Source organism: Gracilinanus agilis, chromosome 2, assembly GCF_016433145.1.
Source record: "Gracilinanus agilis isolate LMUSP501 chromosome 2, AgileGrace, whole genome shotgun sequence".
Taxonomy (NCBI): Eukaryota; Metazoa; Chordata; class Mammalia; order Didelphimorphia; family Didelphidae; genus Gracilinanus; species Gracilinanus agilis.
Genome location: NC_058131.1, coordinates 681,782,670 through 681,797,214, shown reverse-complemented (window position 1 = coordinate 681,797,214; position 14,545 = coordinate 681,782,670).

Genomic DNA, 14,545 nt, shown 5'->3' with positions numbered 1-14,545 from the left:
TAACAAGGATTTGTGTGTGATTAAAAATATAGATCATAGTTTGAGGTAGGTTGTATATGAACTTTTAAAATCTTACAGTAATGTTGCTTAAAATACTCTAACCAATTATTTGTAATTTTTTTTGCTAGCTTTTTTTTTAACCCTTAACTTCTGTGTATTGGTTCCTTGGTGGAAGAGTGGTAAGGGTGGGCAATGGGGGTCAAGTGACTTGCCCAGGGTCACACAGCTGGGAAGTGTCTGAGGCCGAATTTGAACCTAGGATCTCCCATCTCTAGGCTTAACTCTCAATCCACTGAGCTACCCAGCTGCCCCCTGTAATTTTTTAATATATAGACATTACCATGCTAGTAATTATGTATGTTATAAAATATAAAAAATAAGAGGAAAGAATGAAATAAAGAAAAAAATAACTTTTTATCCCCAAATCAAAGGAAATATTGAGGGAGAAGAGCAGGTTTTGTTGCATTGAAAACAATCTCAGAATTGGCTCTATGGGGACAGTGGGGTGTGACCAATCTCTCCAATCTCTGATTCAATGACTGACCATCCTTTGGGGGTCAGAACCATGGATTTACCTTGGAATGAAGCCAAGACCTTGGTTTAGAAACCACTGCTTTAGGCAATTGCCCTAGGAAGTGTGGGGTCCCCCTCTGCATCAAGGGAGAGCTATTAAGGAAAAATAATTAAGGAATACCCAGGATTTAGCAGAAAGATAAGTTATAATTGTGAATGTGGTACTATGTGGCATCATTCAAACTTGGTCCTTGTCCTCCAAACCCTCCCCCACTCTCAAAAAAATCAATATTTTAAGTATAGAGTGGGAAAGTTTTAAAATATTTCCTTTTCACTCAAAATCCTATTGACATCTGAAAGATGCTGAGGAAATAGCACCCGAAGCCTGGGAATTGTTCAAAGAAGCAGGAATTGTCCAGAGACTGGCAGAGGCAAACAGACTAGGAATACCAGGAACTGTTTGAGGAGAGACCTTAGAGACCCAAACAGCCCTCCTATGAAAATACCAGGTGGGTTGGGAACCATTTGATCAGGTGACAGACCTGGAGAAGCTCAAATATTGAAAGCCTGGAGGTTTCCACTCCTCCCTGAAGGGAAAAAGGATTTCTCTTTTTTTTCCTACTTGTGCATTTCAAGGAAGAGAATGGTGATTATTTTTGTCATATCTATTAAGGGTAAGAATAGTAATTCTCCATTAGGTTATCTGGAAGAGGTTGTGTTTCGGAGATTTTGGGTGAAGGATTCAGCCTGTTCCTGGCTATATAATCACGCTGGTGGAGATTATAGACTGAAAAAAAAGACTTATATGAGTAGAATTGGGCTCAGATATTTTCCTTTAATTTCTGGGGTTTCCTTTAAGATTCTGAATTTCCTTCTCAGCCCCTGCACCAAACTAAGTACCAAAATGAGGCTTTTCAGATGCACCCTTATCTACCATTACCACATTTTAAAATTTCACTGATTCTTTTCTTCACATCAGTTATTTGATCTATACAAACTTCTATGTGATAGAAAAATAAACAAACTAAAATCCATCAATGAAACAAATGTGTGTGATGACATGAAAATTTACCTTCAACTAGAATCCTCCACATCCCCACCAAGAAGAGAAAATAGATTTTGACATTTACTTCATAGTACCAACATTGACCATTGCAATTAATTCAGCTTCAACTACCATTTGTTTTCATTTATGTGATTACAATTATTGTATATATTGCTCTTTTGGTTTAACTTATTTCATTTTGCAACTAGCTTTTACAAAATTTTCCACATTTCCTCACATACATTATATTCATAATTTTTTATAACACAGTAATATTGTACTGAATTGTATGATGGGACACAGCATGTCTGGTCATTATCTAATTAATGACTATTCACTTTATTTTTAGGGTTTTTGCTACTGTAAAAAGCCTGCTTTGAGCATTTTGGCCAAAGATCCCTTCCCCACCCTCCTTCTTTGACCTCATTGATGCAAATATCCAGTTGATAGTATCCTCTCTGACCCCAAAATTAATTTGTATTTTTTTCATATTCATTATACCTTTTCTTATCACTAGCTTTTATGTAGTACATTAAGGTTTACCAAATGTTATCTCATTTTATCCTAACAATGACCTTGGAAAGTAGGTGCTATTATCACTCCCATTTTTCAGATGAGTGAACTGAGGTCAAGAGGGGTTAAATTACTTGTCTTAGGTCACATGTTAGTAAGGATGTGAGGCAGGATTCAGACTCAGATTTTCCTCATTCCAAGTCTCACACACTCATTTAGCTACCTCATATATTATTTCCTCCATAGAATCTAAAAGCTTTGAGGGCAGGATGGGTTTTGTTTTTTGCCCTTGAGTCCCAAAAGCTAGGTGTGCAGAGTAATTGCCTAATAAATCTATATTCAATCTCCCTTAATCCTAATTTCTTACTAGAAGAGTTGGAACACTTTACAGATGCACTAACAATGCATCAGTGTGCCCGTCTCTCCACAGGCCATCCAACATAGACAATTTACATCTTGGTAATTTCATAATTCCATATTTTCATCTTTTCTCTGGACCAATTCAAGCAGAGGCTGGTATCTTGGTAAGCTGGTCAAGATTAGCAACGGCTATAGTTAAGGGTGAAGCCTTCATATTTCCCTATTCTCAATGTAACCCAATAAACACAAGTATAAACTATTCATTGACAAGTAAATGAGCCAGATCCAATAAGCAGGATATCCAAGTAGGTGTGATACATACACACATTTAAATACATACTTATACATACACATTTAAATAAATACATACATGCACACATATATATAATATCTGAGGATATTGAATCAGCTAAAAGTATAAGGCTAAAATTCTACAATTAGGATTTAAATGACCCAAACCCTTCATTATTAATTTAGTATTAGTTTAAATCATTGGGCCCATTTATAACACTCAAAGCCTTTATGCTCTATATCCAGATAAGATTTCATCCTAGTTTCTTGCAACAGGTGAGATGGGGTTGGAGTGGTCATCAATCAAAAAGCATTTCTTAAATACCTAATATATACAAAGCATGGTGCTAAATGCTGAAGTTAAAAAAAAGAAAGAAAAATACAGTAATAACAGTCCTTGCTCTCAAATAGTTCACATTATAATGGCAGAGGTAAGGTTCCATAGAACAATGTTTTTTGGTATAGATTTTTTTTTACCTGTATGAAAGAAATCACCTCTCATTTCAAGATTCTGTCTTTTCTACCTATAAGAAAACTGGCCAAGATGATCCACCAGGGGAATGAAACATAAGAGCAGCATATGTTACTGGTGAGAAGCACTGACATTTATCTTTCAATCAAGAATATAGTCAGTATCCAAGCAAAAGTCCAAGGATAGAGAAATTGCCTTTATTAGAGTTATTAACCTTTTTTCTGTCATTGGCTCCTTTGGCAATTCTCTAAAACCTATCCACTCCTTCTCAGAATCATGTTTTGAACAAATAAAATATGAATTTATAATTAGATGTCAGTGAAAATAAAGGCATAAATTTTTCTCCCATCCAATTTCTCGGACCTCCCAAAATGGATGCATGGACTTCTATGTTAAGAAACCAAGCTCTATATTATTTGTCCTATTGGTGATTATGATTTGGGATTACAAAAGCACAAAGAATGCATAAATCCAGAAAGAGCCACAAAAACATGATCCTACAAAGACTGAGAGTTAATGCAGTATGCTTAATGGAGGAAAAACATTCAATTCTTAAGAAAAGTTTTGCCATTCTGATACCATGACTCCATATTCTCAATTTTTAGCAAGGAAAAAATCTGGGAGGATTCTTTGGTTGAACCACAAAAGCTAAGGTTATCCAAGGCTGCAATGAGAGGCATTCCAGTAATAAGAAGGTGATAATTCAATACTATACTCTCCCCTTGTCATACTATTTATAGAGCATTATGTTTAGTCCTGAGGGATACAGTTTTAAGAAGGAAATTGAGAAGCTGGAGGAAACATATAAAGGGCCAACCAGGATGATGAATAGTTTCAAAATGATGCCATGTCAGATTTGGTTGAAGAAATGGGAACTGTTTACCCAATAAAAAAGAAAATTTAGGGCATGTATGCTGGCTTTCTTCAAGTACTTAAAATATTATATAGACAATGGATTAAGCTTGTTTAATTTCAACCAAAAGAATAGAACCAAGATGGTTTGGATGTTGTAAAGAGACAAATTTAGCTTTGACATTATTTAAAATTAATATTTAATTTAATTTAATATTTTAAAATTCTTTAACAATTATTCTAAATCTGTCTAAATGTAAATACCATTCAGAGTTTTCAAGCAAAGATTGAAATCATCAAATTTGTAAAAAAAGGAATTTCTTTGTTATGTGTTATAGAAATAGGTCACTAAGTTGCCTTGCAACTCTAATATTTTGTGGCATCTATTGTTCATTATCATATGCTCAAAAGTATTTGATCACCATGTGACATATATCTTTTTTCTTTTAAAAAAAAACCCTTAACTTCTGTGTATTGGCTCATAGGTGGAAGAGTGGTAAGGGTGGGCAATTGGGATTAAGTGACTTGCCCAGGGTCACACAGCTGGGAAGTGTCGGAGGCCAGATTTGAATCTAGGACCTTCTGTCTCTAGGTCTGACTTTCAATCCACTGAGCAACCCAGCTGTCCCTGACATATATCTTTAACTTTATTCTTTTAGTAGATTTTCAGGACAAGGAAGGTTGAGTATTACCAAGTTAACTTTCATTTGGAAATTTTCTAAAAGAATGTTTCATTGCCCAGCAAATAGAATGTCCATATATTCCTGGTTTGATGCATTCTTTCAATTGAGAAGTTCTCATGGATAAGGAAATTATAGTAATCCTGGCAAATGGAATTCCATTACTATGCCTAGAAACAGATGTTCCATTCTATCCAATGACTTCAAAACATTGAAAGAGTGATAACCACGATAGCTCATGAAGTCAGCTCCCTGGCTTCCCTTAACATTTTTCTTCAGTCTGCATTGATGGCATATGACAGCAATTAACAATAAATCATAGCTGAGATGGTGTGCTATCTGTTAGCACTTGCATGAGTGATGTCACTGGAGTCCTCAAACAATTCCCATTTCTGACTCTTATTGTTGATTGGACTGTTCTTTTTAGTTGAAATTTTCATAATCTCCACTCCAAAGCAGAAATCTTTGCTAGGATGAAGGAAAATCCTGTTAGTTATTTGGTAAAAGAAAGTCAGGAAAAGGATGAATAAAATTATAACTCAGAAAGCAACAAAAAAGATTAAAAAATAGGATTGTGAATACAGGCAGACTGGCATCACTTAGCAAGGGTCATGGGAGTGAAAGTTACTTATCATTATAAGCTTCCCTCAAAACAGGATTACTATGGGGATTTAATAACCACTTCTACGTGGGATGAGAATATTTTATAAAAGCACTATGGTGTTTAATTCAATTTGAAAAGCATTTATTAAGCACCAACTATGTGGAAAGCTCTGTAGTTGGTTTTGGGGGGGATAAAAACAAACAAAAGAAACAATCTCTTCTCTCTGCTTGGGTCAGGGAGTCTTAAGACATGCCCCAAAGTAAGCAATTACAAAATATACATAAAGTACCAAAAAAAAGTAATTTCAAGAGAGGCAGAGACCTAATAATTAGGCTTGAGATTAGGAAAGGGCTCCTGTAGGAGATTTTGTCTGAGCTGGGCTTTGAAGGAAACTAGGGATTCTTGAGGTGAAAGTGAGGAGAGAAGGAGTTTAGATTTAAGCACTGACTTCACAGAGGACCAGAGGCAAGAAATATGTGACATTAATGGGAAAAAGCCAGTAGAGCCCTCAAAATGGAAAAGAGAGTGCATGAGGAGGAATAATATGAATAATATCAGAAAGGATATAGGTGGGGGGGGCAGCCACATTACAGAGGGTTTTGAACACCAGATGGAGGATTTTGCATTTTATCCTAGTGGCAATAGAGTTCCCTGAAAGTTTTGAGTGAGGGAGAGGATGACATGGTTAAATCTCTGTTTTTGGAAGATCAGTCAACACACCCTTATTGAGCGTCCATTAAGTATAAGGCACTGTGCTCTTGACTATTGTAATAGCAGGTGTTTATGGTTAATATTTCAAAATAGATGAAGAGTTCTACAAATAACTTTACCTTCCTCATCTTAGAGTCCTTTCTGCCAGCCCTTTGCAAGGTATCCATCTCTGGAACTTGGCCAGAGATTCACTAAAGGTCCTATGTCTACTTTCAACTCTGTAGTATATGTCCCTGCACAAGATATGCTAATGTCACCAGTTTCCAGTCCTTCAGTTGGTCCCTGAGGCTCTCTGGGGAAAAATGTGCCCTACAATGGTAGCAGCCAAATTATATAGTTCAAAGGAGAATGGATGAACAGGTAAAAGTGCATGCATTTGGTCCAGGATGTTGAAGGGCAAAGGTGGAATCCCAGATGTGAATGACTGAAAGCATAGGAGACTGAACTGACAAAAGGTTCATTCCCTGAGTTAACACTGTTCTTTGCTAAGTGACCCAGAGATTCCACGGCAAGTCTTTTTCTTATTCCTCCATCAGTAATGTGCTTGTCTTCTTGGGAGGACTCTGCTAACATAACCTCCCTCCTTTCCAAAAAACTTGATATATTCACAGAGCATGAACAATTGATAGGATAAGTTAATCCATCTCATTCCTTGAGTCCTTCAGGACTATAATTTCTTGTTGGCTCCTGTGATCATTGATCATTGAATGCTCTATTTGATGATCTGAAATAGAAGTCAATGAAAAGAAAAAAAATACTTATTACTTAGGCTAAAGAGTGAAATTACTGGCTTATAGGGAAAGGGTTCCCAGACACCACTCTATGTCTCTGGAGTCAATCCCAGCTATAGGGCACTGCAATCTTCCTACCTAAGCAGGCAAGAGTGACTGTTCCTTTGTTTTTTGCTCATTGCTAGACTAGAGACAAGGAATGGCCAAACTGCAGGAATATCTAATCATTTTAAAGCCTTAGGCTATACTAAGAGCTAGGAATTCAAAGGGGGAAAACTTCTTGCCTTCAGGGACCTTGCCTTTTCCAAGAGGCATGATACTCAAAGACTTCAGCCTCTTCAGCTTGGGATTAATCTGAAGTCAACTCCTAGAAGTCTCCCTTCCCTGGCTAGCAGGCTAAATTCTTGAATCATATTGTATAGAAGACCTAGATACCCTCTTCTCTCTATAGGAAGTTTGGATTGAGATACATTTTCACTCCAGCCAAAAATATTTGTCTTACTACTGTGTGCTTCTGCAGAAACATAAATGTAGAGCTGTAAAGAACTTTAAAGGAAATCTGGTTCAATCCCTTCATTCAATGGATGAAAAAATTAATGGAATTCCTCTGATTATGCAGTCTTTTGGTCTTGATCCCATTCCTTTCTTTCCCTGTTCCTTTGCAAAAATATTCCCATGATCCCTATTACTAGCCACTGGGGCCCCTTTTCACAAATTTCTTTTAAATGAATGATTCCTTTAGTTATGTTGTGTATTCAGACTCCCCATTACCCCTCTTTTTTTATCTAGGCAAATGAATGGTTGGCAATAAACCTTATCTGATCAAGAGCCATAGTATGTTTGAGGGAGAGGAATAAAGAACACAATTTTGGGTTGCATCTTACAAGCTCATTTAAAAATATATTTATTTTTCAGTTACATGTAGAAACAATTTTTGACAATTGTTTTCTGACAATTTAGGATTCATGTTTTCTCCTTTCTTCCTTTCCTTTCCCATCTCTGAGGCAGTAAATGATCTGATATGGATTATAACAGTGAGTTCATATGATACATATTTCCATAATGCTCATACCCTTACAGAAGACATTAACTAATACACTCATGAAGGAAATAAAGTGGAAGATGGCATCATTTGATCTGTAATCAGATTCCAACAGTTCTTTCCTTGGCTGTGGATAGCATTTTTCATCATGGGTCCCTTGTGGACATTTGGGGAACCTTTGCTGATAGTAGTTTAGTCGTTCACAGCTGATCACTGTATAATATTTTTCTTACCAGATACATTGTCCTCCTGGTTCTGCTCACTTCACTTTGCATCAGTTTATATGAGTCTTTCCAAATTTTTCTGAAATCATTCTGTTTGTCATTTATTAAGGCACAATAGTATTCCATTACAATTATATACCGCAGCTTGTGCAGCCACTCCCCAAATGATTTTCAGCTCCTCAATTTTTGCCATTACAAAAAGAGCTGCTTAAAAATACTTCTGTATAGGTAAGTCCTTTTCCCTTATCTCTGATCTCTTTGGGATACAGACCAAGTAATGGTGTTGCTGGGTTAAAGGGATAGTTTTATGGTCCTTTGCCAGCTCTTTTCCCATAAGTTGACTGACTTTTTTTTGTAATGGCTATTCTTTTGGGCTTCTTTAAATTTGAGTAAAGTTTCATCAAGTTAAAGTAATGTGCTCTTACTATGCCCTTACAATTATTAGTGCTTGTCCTTTGTCTCTCCAAAGCCATGCTAACAACCAGAAAATCAATGTGAACTCCCTCAGGCTTCCTTGGGGAGACAGAACAACAGCAGATCTCAAAGTTAAGAAAACTTGAGTGCAAGTCATGCCTCAGATAATTATTAACTTTATAATCCTGGGCAAGTCATTTAAATTCTCTGAGCTTCACTTTCTATATCTGTAAAATGGAGATAATTGGATTCATGTCACAAGATTTTTGTGAGAATTAAATGAGAAAACCTATTAAGTGATTTGCAAACCTTAAAGCAGTATGAATACTTTTATGAGTACTATTATGACTAATTTTATTAATTTTAATAAATTATTATTTTTTGTGGATCATTGGTGATCTGCAGTGATGAAGGGGGTTTCTTTGCTGGAATTCTTCACTGATGGGATGACAGAGTCCAACAAGACTTCCATCATGATGGGTTATTGATGTGATGTGATGAAGAGCTTACCTGAATGTACCTGCTATTCAGTAATAAAAAATGTTGATAGCTAGTGTTTATGTATAATGCTTTAAGTTTTTTAAAACATTTTACAAATATTCCGTTTGGAGCCTCACAATAACTCTGGGAGGTAAGTGCTATTATTATCCCAATTTACAAATGAAGAAACTGAGAAAAAGGTGAAATGATTTACCCAGAGTCACACAGTTTGTAAGTGTCTGAGACTTTGAACTTAGGTCTTCCTGACTCCAGGTCCAGCACTTGACCCATTGTACCACCTAACTGCCTCTGCTATGTTTTTAGATGGTTTTCAGCTTCGGCGATCCTTTTAGTTTAACCTTATCACAACAATGGAAAGAAAATCTCCCTCACCGTTTTTCTTCTCTATGACAGACCTCAAACCTTTAACCCACTTCCATCCTGAACTCTCAAAGTTACTTATTGTTTTTTTAAAGTTCTTTATTTTGGGGATGGGTCCTGCCAGCCCATTCTGCTTCTGATTTAAAAGTACTTCCTCGCCCCCAACCTCCCTGATTTCAACCATCCTTTTTTTTTGCTTGTATTTGAATTCCTAGCATTTAACACAGTACTTGACACATGATAAACACTTTACAAATTTTTATTTCCCTGTTACCTTGCCTTGCTTCTGCATAAGATCCAGGTTCCTGATTTCTTAGGAGGGTTGCAGGGACACGTGCCAAATAAGAAACGAACATGGAAGAATTACTATAGCAACATGGAAAACCAGTGCCTCTATAGTCTACACTGGTCAAACCATGTCTGGAATCACACTTGAGGGACGATACTTTAAGATGGACATTGGCAAATAGGCCAAGATAATGATGTGTCTAAAATTCATATCATATAATGAATAATGCACTTATGGAAGGGGAGAGAGGAAACATTTAACTCAGTCCTTCCCTCAATACTATCTATAGTGAAGAGGCACCAAGAAGCAACCATTGGGGCATGGCAGCTATTTCTATTAAATTTCCCACTTTTATTAAATACTTACTGTCTATAGCTGTTTTATATGTCACAAGAAGATCTGTAAAAAGAACAGTTATATATTTAACCTGGAAATAAACAGACTTTGAGAAGATATGAAATTGTCTTGAAAATTTAAAAATTCATCATGCAAAAGGAAGATTAAACTTTTTTTTTGGTTGTCCCCAGAGAGCAGAACTAGAATGGGTGGAAGACAGAGGGAGGCAGACTTTATCTCAAATTAAGTGGAGAATTAAGCTTTCATAATTAATAGATCTACCCTCAATAAAATGAATGTAATGATAATAACTTGTTTTTATGTAGGTCTACCCTCAGTGAAATGGATGTAATGATAATTTGCTTTTTATAGCATTTTAATGTTATAAGAAGCTTCATAAATATTATTTCCTCTAATTCTCAGAACAACCTCAGAAGAACCCTAGATGTTATTATCCTCATTTTTACAGGTGAGGAAACTGAGATTAAATGACTTATTCAGGATTACATGACTAATAAATCTGAGATACTGCTGAATGGGCTCACTTGTAACTTGAAGCTTCTCTCATTCCACATTTTCCAGCTCTCCTCATTCTGACTCCTTCTTCACCATAGGCCATTCTTCTAGTGGTGGAGACATTGCTCTGGGATTGAGGGCCTGAGACTACATGAAGAGAACAGGGAGCATATGGTGTTATTATTCCAACGATCATCCATCTCATTGTGGGAACACAATAAATATTAAACACAAACATCAATAACATTCTCATTCTGAAGGAGAGGTCTTTTCACTGCCACGTTTCATGAGAGATTTATTCCAAATTTGACCTCCTCCCTATTTTTCATGTTCTTCTCACATTTGTTTCAGATCAGTTTCCCTTTGCTGAATTGTCCTAATTCCAAGTAACAGCTCATTTTATCTTTTACCAATAGTACTAACATCTCAGGATCTTTTTATGTTGTATTTTTGTACTCACTGGGATTTGTAACACCTCTCCACTTAATGGAATTCACATGCTATTTATGCCAATTCCCAGAGACTCACAGAAAATAATTGCATTGGAATGAGATCCCACTGATATGTTATCATTGACATAGTAGTTTTTCCCTCTGGAAAGGTACAAAAATTGCAGGAGAATATTTTGTAAACAAATAAAAAGAAAATATCCTAAAATCTGGAAGGAATCTCAAAGCCGTATTCTCTCTTTTTTTTTTCTTTTTTCTTTACAAATGAGGAAACTGAGTTCCAGGGAAGTAAAATATCATTGTTTTATAAAAAAAATAAGCAGGATATCTTTTATGTATATATGTTTCCATTTACTTTATTTTATTTTTCTTTTATCTCTCGTGACCTTCCCTGATCTTCACTTTAGAAGCCATATGATAATAATAAGAATAATAGCTAACATTTAGACAACAGAAGTTCTTTACAAATGTTATTTCGTTTGATATTCATAACAATTTAGTGATGTAGGTGCTATTATTATCCTCTATTATTATTAGCTAGAAACTGAGACAAACAGAAGTTAAGTAACTTGCCCTAGTCTCACAGGTATTTTCCTGAGGCTGAATTTGAACTTCAGTTTTTCTTAACTCCAAGCTTAGTGCTAGATCTATTGAGCTTCATAGTTGCTTCTACATAAGAAGGGAAAAGAGTGGTCTGGAATATAAACATTGTACTGAAGTCCCCCAAATAATGGTACTAACAAGCATCCCCAAGCGATGTACTCAGCCAAGAACCAGGTACCCAGTGGCCTGGGGCAATGAGAAAATGGAATGAAGTGGATTTGAGTGGGATTTCTATTGTCTTGTGTTTAGTATCAGAAAATAGATGGCAGGTGTATATACTTATGGGTATGTATTTAAGAATGGTGGGTTAATTGAGTAAATCAATCAAGGCTTAATTGAGTAAATTAATCATTGCCCAATTCTACTTAAAGTAAATTATAAGATTCCCCATTATACTAATGAGATGAGTATAAGCCTCAATCAATCTTAATTATGGACTCTAGCTTTAATCAATTAAATAATCAGAGGCTTTATCCCCAAGTTTACAAATTCACTGGAGCTGCGGTAATGTTGCTTAGGAATAACATTTGAATTGGCAAAGGAAACATAGTCTTGCCCCAGCCATTGTCTATAAAATAACAAGTTAGTTAAGATATGAAAAGTCACTCCAGAGATTGCAACAAGTATGACATTCCAGTAAAACCCTTTAGGAGAAAATGCTTCAAGGAGAGCCAGGAAGGAGAGGTCTTAGCTTTGGCTCTGACCTGAATGTACTCCCCTTCTCAATTTGGCAAGATGAACACTTTGTGAAGCTTAGAACGATTGGGAGGATTTTGGACTTCCCATCTTCTTGGCCATGTCCTGGCACTTCCCACAGATCAGTTGATGGCAATATCTGCATTGGCAGCCAAGAATAGGCTGGATATAGACCCAGCAAAGGAAAACATCAAGCCAAAGGGGAACTTTTTGAACTCTCCATGAATAGATGGAAAGGACTTCTAGCAACCAAACCCTGTGAGTTATCCCTTTGCCATATGCACTCTATAAAGCTGAACCCACTTTCTCTTGGAATCTGTATGTACTTGAGGGAAAAACAAGGGGAATGGCTTCCATTTCTGCTATTATAATATCTTTTTAGTAAGTATCCTATTGAAAAAGTTAATTGATAGTAACTGATTAATTTAAAGTGAGGACTAATCTTTGGCAATTGATATTAGGGAATACACCCTGAAATGGAGGATCAAATCTATAGCATTAATGAAAGTCCCCCAAATACCTCAGAGCTATGTCTAAGAAACAAAAAAGATACTGTTTCTGAGCTCTGGGGACTTAACTCATCAGGTTAACTGGGGATGATGATCGTTGCCTCAGAACATGTACGATATATGCTTCTGTGTGTCTTCTATGTGCTGTTATTTGTTCTTATCTATTATCTTCATTATAAAAATGAAGTTGTTTTTCTCTTGCGGATGCTCTGAGGGAATCCTGGCTCATGCTGATTTCAACTCTAAGTGAAAATCTGAGGTTATGGAAAGATTATAGGTATGAATAATAGCTCGACATTTCTTCTCTAGTCCATTAACCAGTTTGTAATTTAATGCAGTATTTATTAGATGCCTACATGCTATGGGGGTAGAGATGGAGAAAACATAGATGGACCCATGAGAGTTCTGCATTTATAGAGGAAATACAGTCACACTGGCCATATTTTCAAAACCCAAAATTAGGACTCATGTTGTGACAAAAAGTTTTCCCTTTCGAAAAAAAAATGGATGAAAACATAGACTTCCTTTTTGTATGTTTGTGAAATTCACATGTATTAGAAATGACATTTTTGGTTGTGGGAATATGCCTGTCCCCACTTTGGGCCTTATATCAGTTATTTTATAGATATGTGGATTGTCTGAAAGAGGAAATTCATGTAGGGTAAGTGGGCACCATAAAGATGATTGGAAGGGAAACATACCAATATTGAAACATATGGGTTTAGACCTGGGTAAGGGGATAAATGGGCTGTTTAGAGATGAAATCTTAGAATCAAGGGCAGACATGAACCAGAGATGGTTCAGTGGAGAAGGAACTGAATTAATCAAAAGCTAAAACTGGGGAAAGTTGACTTAAGTGAGATTATGAGAACCAGAAATGAGAATTAGCTCAATCTGTAGGAAGCTGTCTAGAAAAGGATCTGTGACCTGAATTTGGAGATTATAGGCAGGACCACCAAAAGCTAGATGGGTCCTGGGTAAAAATGATTAGTTGGAGGGGGAGGCAACTAGCAAGGGTGAATAAGGAGGGATAAATAGAGGGCTGGAAGAGGGAAAGGGAGAGAGAGAGAGGGAGAGAGAGAGAGAGGAGAGGGAAAAGATAGGAAGTCAGGCTAAAAATAATCTCCTAGGATTTGTATTTATATGCAAAAGTAAACCAAAAATAAACACTGCCTGGTATAAAAATAAGGCAAAGAACAGAGAAAAAAGTTCTTAAAGAATATATAACATTAAGGAATAACCAAAAATTAAAAAAATACATTTAATGCCATACTATTATAATGACATCACATAATTTGCATTGAAGTAAATCCAAAATTCAACTTCATAAATTTATAACTTTTCATAAACTGCAACATTTGTGTAGTGAAATATGCTTCTTGAATGTGAACTACTTCTAAATTGTAAATTGTTTTTTTTTACTTTTCACTTAAATATTAAAATTTTAAAATGTGATATTGAAGTGGGAACATATATTTACAATGTAAAAGAAGATAGGAATAACACTTTAAATAAATTTTAATTGTGTAAAGTAAATAGAATATTTGACCTTTTGAAATGAAAAATAATTAAAATATTTAAATGTATATTTTATCATAATAAAATAGATTTATATCTTGAATTTCAACTTTATAAATAAAAAGCAATTCTTTTTAAAACAATCAATTCAGGAAAATTATGACAATAGACAATGAGATTGAATTGCCATATTGCCAGCTAATATTCAAATAGAATTGAAATGACTAAGAAATGCTCAGTTCATGGAATAAATTTGTATTCAATATTCATATTTATGTGTGCAATGACCATTATGTACATATAGATGTACAACTTA